Below are 15,394 nucleotides of genomic sequence, written 5' to 3'. Positions count from 1 at the left end.
ATTATAGACTCAGGTTGTCAATTCATGCACAAAACCTGGGATTTTTAATAAGATTATGTTGAATATGTAGACCAATTTGGAGAGAAATGGCAATCTTTATTATATTGAGTCCTCCAATACATAGCTACTGTGTATTCTTTCATTTGTTTAGATGTTCTTTCATTTAGTAACATTTTGTAGTCTTCTATGTATATATGTTTTATGCACTTCCAGTTAGATCTCATGCTTTTTTTTGAAGTTATTATAAATATTGTTATAAATGTCATTTTATTTAATTTTATTTCCTAATTATTTCTTGTTAGTATATAGAAAAATTATGTTTGTATGTTGGTTATTTCTTGATTTACAAAATTATTTAAAAAAAAGATTTTATTATTCATAACAGAGAGACAGACAGACAGAGACACAGGCAGAGGGAGAAGCAGGCTCCATGCAGGAAGACCAATGTGGGACTCCGTCCCGGGGCTCCAGGATCACTCCCTGAGCCAAAGGCAGACGCTCAACCACTGAGCTATTCAGGCATCCCTACAAAATTCTTTTTTAAGTTCCACTTTTTCTGTAGATTCTTTTGCATTCTACATAATCAATCAAGTCAAATGTGAAAATGTAGTTTTAAATCTTTCCCATTTCTATACCCCAATTTTTTCCTGCCTTATTGCACTGGCTAAAATTTCCAGTGTATACTGAATAGAAGTAGTGAGAGTAGACATCCCTATTCCCATTTTCAGGAGTAAATTTTTTCAATATTTGACCATTAATTATTTTACTTATTCCACATTTTCTAGCAGATTTTATAATGACTGGGTATCAAATCTATGAAATTATTTTTCTCCTCCTAATGAGAAGATCGTAAGATTGTCCTCCTTTATTCTAAGGTGGTAAATTATGATATATTCTCAAATATTAAATAAATCCTGCATTCCTGAAATAAACTTAACTTGTTCATGGTGGAATATCTTCTCATATGCCATCGCATTTGATTTGTTAACACCTTGTTTAGAAATTTTGCATGTATGTTCATAAGAGATATGTCAAAAATTTCCATTTTTTGGTAATATCCTTGTAAGGTTTTGAAATTAAGGTTATGTTAATCTTTTTTTAAACTTGGAAAATTTATATAAGATTAGTTTTATTTATTTTTTAAATATGAAGATATCTGGCCTTGGAAATTTCCTTATGGAAAATATTTTAAGTTAATTTAAAAATATTTTAGGGATCCCTGGGTGGCTCAGCGGTTTAGTGCCTGCCTTTGGTCTAGGGCATGGTCCTGAGGTCTCAGGATCGAGTCCCACATCAGGCTCCCTGAGTAAAGCCTGCTTCTCCCTCTGCCTGTGTCTCTTCCTCTCTCTCTCTTTCTCTCTCTCTCTCTCTCTCTCTGTGTCTCTCATGAATAAATAAATAAAATCTTTAAAAAATAATAAAAATAAAAATATTTTAATTAAATTTGATTTCTTTGATACAGGGTTATTTAAATTTTACAAATCATATAATTTTTAAATATTATAAAAATTTAGATACAACATTGTTTATATTATCTTATCATCTTTTTAATGTCTGTATGAGTTTTAAAGATCTCCAACTTATTACTAACATTGTATTTTGTGTCCTCTCTTTTTTCTTAAATAGTCTTGCTAGGACATTATTGATTTTATTAGTCTTTCTAAGGAATAACTGCATAAGTTAGTTAATTTTCTCTATTGGTTGATATTTTTCATTTTAATTTCTGCTCTTAGCTTTTTAATTTCCTTCCTTATTCTTTCTTTTAGTGTAATTTGATATTTTTACATATATTTCTCTAACATGTCTCTGGCTCAGGAGTCTGGGGTCTTCTGCCAGCATCCATGAAACTGATAGCTAACCTGTAAAGTATGTAAAAATCTCAGATCCTTCACAAATCTTGACAATAATACTCCCTTATTATCTTTTTAACATTTGTAGAAATTTTAGTAATGCCATATTTCTTGTTGCTGTTATTGGTAATTTTGTCTTCTCTGGTAACTTTTTCTTTCTCTGCTCAGGCTCCACAAAGACATCAATTTTATTGATCTTCTAAGAAATAGCTCTGCTTTTTTGTTTTATTTGTTTCTGTTCCTCATTACTGCTTTTCTCATATTTATTTTGTGTTTAATCTTCTTTTTTGCTAATTAAAGTGGAAGTTGTGGTCAGAGATATAAGACATTTTTTTTAATGGTACCATTACAAATGGAACCATTTTTTTTTTAATGGTTCAATTCCTGGTAAATATTGATTTAGCTTTATCCCACAAATTTTGATTTTTTTTGTTTTAATTTTCATCCCATTCAAAATGGTTTTAAAATTTCTTTTTGATTTCTTCTTTGATCTATGGATTATTGAGAACTGTGTTATTACCTTATGCAAATATGGAGTTTTCTGTCACTGATTTCTAATTTAATTCAATTGTAATCAGAAAACACATTTTGTATGATTTGAATTCTCTGAAATTAATTCAGACTTGTTTTATGGTACAAAATATGGACAATTTTGTAAATATTTTTCATTCAGTTTAATGAAATATTTTCTGTTTTCTATAAATGTCAACTATGTCAAATATTTGGTAGTATTGTTCAAGTCTTCTATATCTTTATTAACTTAGTTTTCTTATTCTATCAGTTATTGAAAAGGGTTGAAATCGCCCACTGTAATTATGGATTTATCAATTTCTCTTTGTGGTTCCAGCAGTTTTGTTTCACATATTTTGAATCTCTGTTATTTTTTTAAGGTTTTATTTATTTATTCATGAGAGACACAGAGAGAGAGAGGCAGAGACACAGGCAGAGGCAAAAGCAGGCTCCATGCAGGGAGCCTGATGTGGGACTTGATCCCGGGACTCCAGCATCACACTCTGGGCTGAAGGCAGGTGCTAAACCGCTGAGTCACCCAGGGATCCCCTGAATCTCTGTTATTAAGTACATACATGTTTATAATTGTCCACTTGAATTGGCCCCTTTATCATTATGTAATAACCTTCTTTTTCACTAGCCAATTCTTTGGTCTAATATCTACTTTCTTTGATATTTATATTATTCTTCCTTTCTTTTCATGACTATTAGCATGGTATATATACTGTCCATCCTTTTTACTTTTAACTGATTTGTGTTCTCATATTCAAAGTATGTTTATCCATTATATGTTCTCATTCTTTTGGGGAATATAAATAATAGTGAAAGGGAATATAAGGGAAGGGAGAAGAAATGGGTAGGAAATATCAGAAAGGGAGACAGAACATAAAAACTCCTAACTCTGGGAAATGAACTAGGGGTGGTGGAAGAGGAGGAGGGCGGGGGGTGGGGGTGAATGGGTGACAGGCACTGAGGGGGGCACTTGACGGGATGAACACTGGGTGTTATTCTGTATGTTGGCAAATTGAACACCAATAAAAAATAAGTTTATTATTAAAAAAAAAGTGTGTTTATCATAGGCATCATATAACTGGGTCATACAGTTGGCAATTTGATGATCTCCTTTTGTTTGGGTTGTTACATTTAACTGCTAAGGTTAGGTTTACATTTCCATGGAATGTGATAATTGATATAGTTGAGTTCAAATCTACCACCTTGTCATTTGTTTCTATTAGTCCCATGTGTCCTTTTTTCTCTTTTTCTGTCTTCTTTTGGATTAATTGAGCATATTTTTATTTCATTTCAATTCTGATTAGCCATATTTTTTGGTATATTTTAGTGGTTGATTTAGAGTTTATAGTATATATCTTTAATCCTTTCTACCCTAAGTAATACTCTGTATTACTTCATGTATAGAAACTTATGGCAATATACTCCCATTTCTTTCCTCTTGGCCTTTGTACTACTGTTGTCATAAATTTTAGTTTCTTTATATGTTATAAATCCAGTAATACAGTTTTTGTTTTTGCTTTAAATAGTCAGATATTTACATTTTTTTCATTATTTGATATTGGCTCACATGTTTACCATTTCCAGTTCTTTCATGCCTTTGTATAGATCCAGATTTCTCTCTAGTATCATTCTTTCTGCCCAAAGGACTCACTTTCACATTTCTTGTAATGCAGGTCTGCTGATGATATCTTTTTAAGTTTTTGTACTTTTGGAAAAATATTTATTTCACCTGCAGTTTTGAAAGATATCTTCACTGGGTATAGAATTCTAGGTTGACAGTTTATTTTCTTTTAGTGCTTAATCATCTTTCTGGCTTGCATGTTGTCAAGGAGAACTTTGCTATCATCCAATGAGAACTATACTGTTATTCTTACTTTTGTTCCTCTATGTGAAAGAAAAAAAAAAAAAGATGAAGTATTTTTATTTTCTGATTGTTTTAAACTTTCTCTTTACTACTGTTTTATACCAATTTGGTTATCATATTTCATAGTTTAGTTTTATGTGTCTCATCTTCGGGGTTTCTTGAGTTTCTTGCTTGGATCTGTGAGTTTATACTTTTCATGAAATTCAGATAAAAATTTGCCACTATTTCTTCAAATAGTTTTTCTTCTTCTCCCTTTCTCTTTCTAGGAGTCCATTACACATATATTTGGCCAGTTGAAGTTGTCCCTCAAATCACTGACTTGTTCTTCTTCCTCCAGATAGGTACAAAGTAGAAGTAGATAATTCCAATCCAATTATGTATAGGAAATAATGGAGCTAGTTTCCAAACATTGTAAGGCCAAACATGCCTTTAATTCACCTCCACTTCTTAGGATATATCACTTCAGGATCCCAACTGACCAGCTTATTTTTGAACTTTATTTTTTATGCCCCTTGTACTAAGACTGCTATAAGCTCTGCTTTGCTACAGAGATGTTATCTGTATAGCATTTGAGTCGTTTGCCTGTCAAAGCTTAAGAATGAGCATATGCCTGGAGTGCATAGCTGTCTTAGAGTATCAGGTTCACTGGTCTACGCCTACCTTCTACCTGTGATCTTTATCTTTTAATCCTGACAGCCTTGGCATACTCATACTTTAATCCTTGCTTTCCTATTCTTATAAAATTGCCAAAAGTCCTGTTGGATTTTCTCCTTCTTAAAGGCTGCCCTCTACCTATTTCTCAACTTCTCACCTTGTACTTCCTAAAACAAATACCACTAGGGGAGGGGAAAAGCAGCACATAAATATTGGGCTCACTTCTTTCTGGGATTGCGGCCTCTTAAATCCTAACTGCCTTACAAGATCTCCAAAGCCTTCAAAAGAACTTCTAAAAATTTATCCACTTTATTTTTGTTCTTGATTAGTGCATGATCCATTATAAGATAATCAATCAGATCTGGAAGCATATGTGCCAGAATAATTATTTTTTGAATGAAGTAGTTTTCACATTGAGAAATCTGTAATTATCTGTAAAAAATATGCTTTATTGTGTAATACTCCAAAGGAACATATTTCTGCTGTTTTGAAAAGTCGATAATATATTTTTTTCTTTTTACCTTTTGATACTTGTCACCTATTTCTCCTGGTGTTTATTGCACCTTGCTAGCAATCACCAATTTGTTCTACCTATGAGTTTGGTTTTGTTTATGGGTTTTTGCTTCCTTTTTTTTGATTCCACATATAAGAGATAGCATATAGTATTTGTCTTTCTTTGTCTGCCTTATTTCACTTTTCATAATGCCCTTTCAGTTCATTTATATTGTTGCAAAATCTTGATTTTGTTCTTTCTTAAATTGAATAACATTCATACATCACCCCCTATCTTCTTTATCCATTCATTGATCGACCTTAGGTTGTTTCCATATATTGGCTATTGTAAATAATGCTGCAGTAAATACCCATTTAAGTTAATATTTTCTTTGTTTGGATAGACAGCTAGAAGTTGAATTGCAGGATTGTGTGCTAGTTCTATTTTTACATTTTGAAGAACTTCCATACTATTTTTCATAGTGGCTGCACCAATTTACATTCCCACCAACAGTGCATAAGAGTTCCCTTTTCTCCACATCTTTGCCAACACTTGTTTTCTTTTGTCTTTTTGATAATAACCTTTTTAACAGGTATGAAGTAATATCTTATTGTGGTTTTGTTTTGTATTTCTCAGATGATTACTGGTGTTGAGAATATTTTCATGTACTTGTTGGCCATATGTAGGTCTTTGGAAAAATATCTATTCAGATCTTCTACCCATTTTTCTATCAGCATGTTTGTGTTTTTTCTTTACTATTGAGTTGTCTGAGTTCTTCGTATATTTTGAATATTAGGTCCTTCTTTGATCCATGATTTGCATATATTTTCTCCCATTCAGTAGCTTGCCTTTTCATTTTATCATTTCCTTTGCTATACAGAAAGCTTTTTGGTTTAATGTAGTCCCACTTGTTTATTTTTGTTTGTGTTGCTTTTGCTTTTGGTATCAGATTCAAAAAACAAAAACAAAACAAAACAAAACAAAAAACAAAAAAAACCCATCACCAAGACCTATTTCAAGGAACTTATTGCCTATGTTTCTTTCTAGGAGTTTTATGTTTTTTGGGTATTATATTCAAATCTTTAATCCACTCTGAGTTTATCTTTGTGTGTAGTGTAAGATAGTAGTCGAGTTTCATTCTTTTGTATGTGGCTGTTCGTTTTTCCAACACCATTTATTGAAGAGAAATGTTCTCCATTGTACATTCTTGCCTTGTCATAGATTAATTAACCATATATGTGTGGGTTTATTTCTGAGCTCTCTATTCTGTTCTATTGATCTATATGTCTGTTTTTATGTCAATAGCATAATGTTTTAGTTACTATAATTTGTAATATATTTTGAAATCAGGGAACATGATGCCTCCAGCTTTGCTCTTTCTCAGTATTACTTTGGCTGTTTGGGGTCTTTTGTGGTTCCATACAGATTTTAGGATAATGTGTTCTATTTCTCTGTTCTATTTCTCTGAAAAATTCCATTGGAATTTTGATAGGAATTGCACCGAATCTGTAAAATTGCATTGGGTAGTATGGACAATTAGTAGTATGACTCTTTGTTGGCTTCTGGATGAAATAACCACCTTTCCCAGTCTTGAAGGAGTGTGCTTATGTAAGAGATGATCCTTGTCACTCAACCATACCTCAGCTCTTTGTTGTCTCTCAAATCTTTATGCTTGTCCAAGCAATCTGTTATACTTTTAGTATTTCCCAGTAGTTGAGCATGTATATGCCAAGACCTGTCACTGTCCCTAAGGGGAGAATCTCAGTTTACTGTATATTCAGGGAATATCAGTAGCATAACAACTGCTTTTAGGATCCAAACTATTCAATAGAAACTTAGGGTTTCTCTAATTAAATCTAAGAGCTCCTTAAAAAAGCTATTATAATGTAGTCACTATAATGTATCACTATCTCTTTCTATATCTTTATCTGTACACACACATGCACACAGATTCAGTGTCTAAAGCCTCTAGTCACAATGCTGTTATATATTAGGAACTGGAAATCCATGGCAAAGAACAAAAGTTTTCCATTGATCATATACAAAAAAACTCACAACTCACTGGAAATCTCATTCAAGATAGTAAGAAGGTAAGTTTATACTTTTTTTGGGCAAATTAATACATTACATTTTTAAATCATTCTGTCTTCAAGTTACCAAAATCCAAATTTACAAGTTATGTAAAATACTTATTTTATGAAGTCACCCATGCTTTAATATGTCCTTTATCCTTTGATTCATTTTATAATTTTGAAATGGCAAGTACAGCTTATATTACCAAAACATTTCCTTTAATCTGAAAAATGTGATTTCTGAAAAGCCACTCAACACAAATAAGGCTCTAAGTAAAGCTTCCTTTTCTAAATCAGTTTAAATTACTTATATTTTAGATAGTGATGCAGTGTTAGAGCCCTACAAAAAAATGAGTGAAATAGCACTGAGTTTTGTCAATTATATATATTTTTTTCTATTTGAAAGGAAGAAAGGCAGGCCAGTAGTGATTTAATTGACTTAAAAAAATCTTTTCTGTTTCTGTCTTTTGTTTTTAGTGGTTTAGTAATTCTTGGAGTCCTTTGTAGTATGTAAAATGAATTTGTGTAAAGGCACTGAGTTTTTGTGTTTTTGAATTTGTGTTAAATGCACTATGAATTTACTGTTAAAATTTAACTGAATTTTTATGGTTATGGCATAAAGCTAATAAAATAATCCAAATATTGTAACCATGTTTTAATCAAAGGTGACTATCTTAAACTTACTTAATTCCAAATGTCTGGACTTGTTTTAACTTAATGGCTCTATGTCTAAGCAATAATTTAATTTTAAGCTTTTTGTTTATTCCAAGTAAAGTCAAACAATATGTACATTTGTTAGAAATAATCTTTGGGCAACACTTGAGTTGATGTATCCCATTAGAAATGATTTGGGGAGCTTCATTTGAGTAACCTATCTAAACTGTCTCTTATGATTTGTGTAAATAAAAGGGGAAAATTAACTATATATTCTTTCCATTCAAAATTAACTGTTGAATGTTAAATATTTTCCACATCTATCCATTTTGGATTTATTGAAATAAGTTTCAGAAGTAGAGCCTCTTCCAAATTGCTAGAGCATTTGAACCATAAAAGACTTTTAAAAATATTTTTCAATCCCATGGGTAGTAATCTAATATTTAGGAATTTTTTAAAGGAATGAATGGGGTATAAACTTTAAAATTAGAACTTCATGTGTGATCCATCATAGACAGCATTGTTTTAGTGTTTATAAAGTGCCAGGCACTTGAAATAGACAAAGGGGGAAGAGAAAGGGAAATAAAATTTATGCAGTATTCCTTATTTTTCAGATACTTTAACTGTTATATAATTTCTTATTTTATTTTTAGATTTATTTCTAAAATAAATCTAAAAAGAAAGAGAGAGAGAGAGAGCGATGGGGATGGGCAGAAGGAGAGGGATAGAATCTCAAGCAGACTCCCCACAGAACATGGAGCCAGAGGCAGGGCTCTTTCTCATGACCCTGAGATTATGACCTGAGCTGAAATCAAGAGTCAGATACTTAACCAACTGAGCCACTCAGGTGCCCTTACAATTTATTTATTATTTTTTTTATTTATTTTTTATTTTTATTTTTTACAATTTATTTTTATATCACTTTTATAAGTATACAAAGTTATCCTGACTTCAAAGATGAGGAAACTACAGCTCAGTAAGATTAAGTAATTTGTTCATGAGTATAAAGGCAGAAAACGGAAACAGAATTTAAGCACACAGAGGAATGGAAAGGAAGGCAAATCATAAGATAACTGGTTCCATTTCATCGTCAAATACCACATTTAGTCATTCATTCAACTGCTCACACTGTTGGACTCTAATATGTGTCTAGGTATTGACACTGGGGATATAAAGTGAGATAAGGAGTCACGGATCCCAAACTTAAGGGGCTGGTGGTACAGTATGTGGTTTTAGGTTGCAAGTGCTATGAGAGAGAAATGCCTGAGGTGCTGGAGCTCAGAAGATGGCAAACTTAATTAGCTTGTGAGTTGAGCTGCTGTCTTCTATTTTGCTTATCTTCACAAGTATGAGAGGCAGATATTATTCCCCCATTTTGTGGATGAAGAAATTGAGATTCATAGAGATTAAGAGTATTGTCAATGATAACCCAACTAGTAAGTGACTTACTTTGGACCAGGCTCACGTTTCAGCTTCTGTTCTCACCTTGTGGCAAACCTGCAATAGGACTTAGTGGTTTTCTGGTATTAATTATGTAAGAGTACATTTATTAAAGTGTTAGTGTCCCATGTAGATTTTACTGGAGATCTTTTAAAAGGGTATTTCATTGTAGCATTCTTTTCTCACTAATATTATTAAAAACTCGTTTAGTGGTTAAGAAAGCATGAACATGTCATAGGAATGGCAAATGTGATCTACATTCCAAAGGTGGTTCCCAGCCTCTCACTCTCCTGTTCAAAGTCAGCCTACAGAGAACAGTCACCAGAGAGGGACCAGTGATGGTACTCACTCCCTCACCAATGCATTTCTTAACGCCTTGATGAAAGGAGACTGTCCTCTGGACACACCCAGGATTAATAGTTAATCCTAAATGGGTTGTATATTACTTCCTCTTCCTGAGCTATCTGAACCCTTCCTTGACATCAGAGTGGGGAAATTGTGGCACATCATGCTCACTGACTGTAGGCCCTACGGAGTTCAGCCTTTAGTTAGCCAGCCTAGCGACCAGTAAAGCCACTTCTGGGTATTCGAGCCACACTGTCAAATCCTGAATCCCGAGTAAGTGCACCCAGATCAATACATTCTTTCTCTTCGACCTCTATTTTCTCATTTTTTTTGTTTTATCCTAATACCATGTTCCTCAGTGTTGCCTTCCCACTTCCCCCTATTCCTGCCCAATAAATTATCTGGATATCACATATGCATGTGATCAACCCAGTTCAGAATTCCATGAAGTCTAGTTTCTGAGGCCAGCCCTATTGTCAATCACTGTATGGTCATAGTTCTACAAGAAAATAGGTAACTGGCCCTGGGTAGTTAAAGGGGCTATTTATAAAGATGAAGGCTGGTTTGGGATAAAGTAACAAGGATGGTTCAGTACCCTATCTGTCCTTCTCCCTGGGCTGAATGGGGAAGAGGATGGAACCGTTTTCAGAATACAGACAGAAGGACTGTATAGACGGGACAGGAAGCTTATCCTTCTGTAGAGGACATACCCAACATTCAGTGACTCAATACAGAGGGTGCTGGGAGGAAAACCAGTTCAGCCTATCTTTTCCCACTCATGCCCTCCATCCATCTCCCGGTCTACACTGGCCTGGCTAGAAGGAGTCTACTGATAATTTCCAAAAATGTTGGCCTTCTGAGGCACAGAGTAAGGTAGAAAAGGGAGAGTGGATCTTGGAGGGGCAAACAAAATCTACCCAAACAATAGGCCAAATATTTAATGTAGGATTATCTATGATATTTGAAATATAGTTAGGAAATAGCTATGTTCAATTATAAGTTTTACCTAGATAACTAATTATATTGAATAGGTGACTATACTCACTTTTTTTGTTTGTTTTGGTACTCGTTTTGTGAAAACGGAACAATTAAATATTCAGAACTTCAGGCAAAGAGTTTATCTTAAGGGATATTTCAAGTTTTTAAAAATTTACATTTATATCAGAGTTATGCTCATTTGCATTTAATGATCACATTACTCCAAACATTTGTTATTTAACAAAGAATAATAAAGTATATTCTCCTCTCTTTTCTCAATGTTGGCTGTAACTTAATATACAGGAACAGTGTCCATTTTTATTATAATCTATACATAAACAGTATATATATTTGGTTAGCAGTATTTTTATATAAAAAAGAATATCATGGGGTTGTGTGTAGAAAGCATAAAGAAAAAAAGTAAAAGTGATTAATTAAAAAATAAGTTTTTTGTAGTAGTATTTATACCATCTTCTTAGAGTACGTATTTGGAAGGTAATAAAGTTAAACCATGTCTTTCTTGTTGGTGTTTTAATTGTTAAAACTTCTATGGGTAACCAATATTATGACATGCTATTTAGCTTAAAAGTGGTCTGAACAATCTCTTTCATTCATGGTTTTCTTTGGTACCCGTAGCGATTAAATCAAAGCCTTTGCAAAGAAAGTCTGGAATAGCAGTAAGCATATGGACATTAGTCTTCAAGTCTCAGATCTTTAAAATGTGGTTAAATTGGGGCCTACTTCCTATGGTGAAGATTACCTATGTTGATTACCTGAAGTGCTTAGACAGTTCCTGGCATATTGTAAATGCTCAGCTAACTTAGCTTACCTTCCCTCTACACTTTTGCCTAGTTACCTCCTATTATCTTAGGACTCCACCCAGAGATAATTAGCTCAGAGGGGCTTTCTGGGATCTGCTATTCCCCAAATTAGAGAATACTTTCTAATATAGGTCTTTACAGTAATCTGTATTTTTCCTTTACAGTACTTGGCTTGTAATTACATGCCTGTGGGTTCATTAAATCACTGTCCATTTCTCTTGCTCATTTAGCATTATGAGTAACTGTTCTTGTTTTGCTATCCCATGTCATGAACTGATGGGGAAAAAATATTTGAAACAAACTGACTCAGAGAACTTAGTATGGCAAGCATACCACAATTGTTTAATAATTATCTTGATTATTAAAGGTGGCAATAGGCACAACTCTGAAAATTATTGGCAATACCTAGAACTGGAAATGCATTTATAAGACAGTCTTCTTGAACCTATAATTGTTCTTCTCAGCAAAGTACTTGTTGAGCTTTGTCCATGTAGAACTTAAATGCACATCTATCCCTGGTTCCTGATGCCAAAGAGTGCACTGAGTCCAATATCTGCTTGGTTCAGACACCAGGTGAAGTTATATAGTTACCAATAAGTAATCCTTGCTTATGAAAGGCTTAGTTCCAAACACTTAAGCACTACTCTCTGTAATTCTAGTCTGAACTAATAAGAAAGTACTATTTTTTAAAATGAATGATTTTTGTTTGCACAAATCAGAAGAAATTGAAATTTGGTTATACTATGAAGAGATATTAAGCACCTATTACGCACAATCCAGTTTGGGATATGAGCTATTCATGGTGGAGAATTTGACTTTTTTATAACAATTCCGAGGCTTCCTGAGAGTGAAGAGCCATTAGACAGAGCAGGCCAAGTGGGTTGTGCAACAGCAGCCTGACACAGGGGAAGAGAAAACAAAAGACGATGAACAAGCACACACTGGAGGGTGACTGAAATGGGATAAAGAGAGAGATTTCAATTACTGCTCTAAATGGAAAATATGTTACTCATCTGTTGCTATGTCAATTATCCCAAATGTGGCAGCTCAGAATAACAAACATGTAAAGTCAACCATTCTGTGGGTCAGGATTTGGGGCTGGCTCAACGGGGTAGTTCTGGCTCAGGTTAGGCTGTTGGTCAAGGCTGTAATCATCTCACCTTGGGAAAGATCCTCTTCCTACTGCACTCATGTGGCTGTTGGCAGGCTTCAAATGGGCCTCTCTAGAAGCTTACTGAGTATCCTTATGACACAGCAATTGGCTTACCCCAGTGCAAATGACTCAAGAGACAGATAGCAAGGTACTGCAAGCAAGCCTCATGGTAATCACAAGATGGAAGCCACAGGTTTTCTTAGAGCCTAATTTTAGAAGTGACATCCCATCAGTTCTGCCATATTCTGTCCTCTAAAAGAGAGTCACTAAAGCCAGCCTGCATTCATGGAAAGAGAAATTAAGCTCCACCTCTTGAATGGAGAAGCATTAAGGAACTTGTGCACATATTTAAGAATGATAGAGGAAACATGAAAGGACAGGGAAATATCCAGATGTGTAGGTGGTACCTTATGCATAATGTCTGGGCTGACCTTTTAATGAAAGCTTACAATATAAAGTAAGATTAACTATTTCCCTCCAGCTCTTAGGAATCAACTGTTTTTGTGTATATATGTATGTGTGTATATTTCAAAAGGCAGGAGCAGGCCTGAGAGGAACTCCCCTACAGTCAGGTGACATATAAACCAACACCGTAAGGTACAATGCCTTAATGTCAAATCCCAAGAGCAGTCAGTAGGAAAGGAGGATTCAGCATGGCTTATGGAAATCAAGAACGGCTTCACAGAAGGCACGAGTTGCTTCAAATTGTAAATATTAATGTCATATATATTTTGCTTTTTATTGAAGAAGAGATCTTTCAAGTTAGAGTTTTGCTGTTTAAATGGAGCAAAAATATCTGTGTTCATTTGTTAGCTGTGTCTTTTCCCTGTCTCAAGTTCCTGATCTCTTTAGTTAAAAGGCCTTAATTCTTTAAGTTATGCAGTATTGAATAAAGATCGCAAAACATTCTCTGAATGATGGATAGTTGCACCATCCATCCATTTAGCTCTTCTTTTGAGAGAGACAGACAGACAGATACACACACAGAAAGAGAGAGAGAATCTCCACCCACAAGCATTGGCATGATTCTGTGTGTACCAGCAGGCATGCAAATTCTGAAAAAAGGGAAAGTAGGTTGCTGTTCCCATCTAAATTCTTATTAGTCCAAAAGCCATGCTCTGGGAGCTATGTAACTCTATATTCATCAGTTAAACTTGCCACGTTTGCTATGGTCATTAGTGCTTCAAGCAAACAAAAGAAATAAGCAATTAAAAAAAAAAAAACAACCAACAAAAAACACTGTACCTCACCTACCCTTATATTATTTCCTTGATTAAGCACAGAGCTAGTTTGCCACAGAAAACTTTGGGGTTTTTATCCTCTTTACTCCAATAGTGTCAATGGTGCTGATGCAGCTGCGTAATTTGCATAGAAAGTTGCTTGATTCTGTAGTCAGAATACCAATAAGGTGGCCTCTTTCTAAGCATGTTTATTCTCTCTTGATTGACTCTTCACTTGCATGCTTTTCTGCACAATGCACACTTACTTGCATATTCTCAGCCATCTGTCAAACACTTACCAAGACTTAAGTCTGGCCTCGTAATCAAACTTGAATGCTATGGAAACATTGGTACATATATGGCCCAATACTATAGAACTGTAACCACAATCTTCTTCTTAAAGAAAATAATCAATAAAAATATGTTACTCTATATACAATCTTGGTTGACTTCATTTAATTACAGAAAGTTGTAATAGTTAAGTCTATAATTACCAAGACAGAGTTAGTTATACATTTCTAGCAAATGACTTCTTAGTAATAAACTACTGTAGTTCTCTAGCCACATGAACTATATAGCAGTCCAACATGATTTCCAGCCTGTAGAAAGGAATCTACTTCGTCATTCTATTAGTTATGCTACCTAGATTCAGACTTCCTCTTCATAAATTTTGGACTTTACTAACGAGAACAACATTTGGAAGTATACTCAAGGGAAGAACAGGACAAGAATAGTTTAAGTTGGAATTATACTAGAAAATCCTAGAAAAGTCTGAGATGGATGGCCACATGCTTATAGATGATCCAACTCAATTTTCCATCTAATGCTTTAAACTATTTTACAAAATATCTATCCACAAAAATCATGTAGCTGAATTAGAAAATACTCAATGAAGATATAATTTATTGCCTCTCAATTCATTCAATAAAATTTAATAGGTGCCTTTTGTTTGCCAGGACCTGTGCTAAGAGTTGCTAATATCAAAGTGTGGAAGGCATAAGCCCCTGCCTTCCCACATCTTATCCTTTCCATTTCTGGATATGTCTATTATTTAGAAAGTGATTGCATATACCTAGTCAAAATCTTCCCCGAAAATAGCCAGTTACTGGTCTTTGGTCTGCCATCTGGGAGTTATACAGACAAGACAAATCTCTTTTTTATCCTGCCAGAACTTCAGATCTGAAGATAGTTATTATATCTTCTCTGAACTTTTTCTTCCTCAGAGTCAGTCCTCTGGTCCTGGAAAATCCAGGTTATTTTTCACTGAACACATTGTGATTTGAATATGCTCCTTTTCAAATGTGGGCTGTTGAACATTATATAATCTG

The 15,394-nt window shown here is 34.1% G+C and overlaps 1 protein-coding gene and 1 long non-coding RNA gene across 4 annotated transcripts in view; one reads left to right on the top strand and one right to left on the bottom strand.

Annotated features, from left to right (window-relative positions):
* CABCOCO1 (ciliary associated calcium binding coiled-coil 1) overlaps positions 1-15,394 on the bottom strand; it is a 117,537-nt gene that overhangs the window by 52,082 nt on the left and 50,061 nt on the right. The window lies entirely within an intron of this gene.
* LOC140631886 (uncharacterized) overlaps positions 10,078-15,394 on the top strand; it is a 158,603-nt gene continuing 153,286 nt past the window's right edge. The window contains exon 1 of the long non-coding RNA XR_012029407.1: positions 10,078-10,167. This is a non-coding gene — a long non-coding RNA (uncharacterized lncRNA). The remainder of the gene's footprint in view (positions 10,168-15,394) is intronic.

Source organism: Canis lupus, chromosome 4 (genome assembly GCF_048164855.1).
Source record: "Canis lupus baileyi chromosome 4, mCanLup2.hap1, whole genome shotgun sequence".
Lineage (NCBI taxonomy): Eukaryota > Metazoa > Chordata > Mammalia > Carnivora > Canidae > Canis > Canis lupus.
This window is presented reverse-complemented; position numbering and strand designations above follow the sequence as displayed.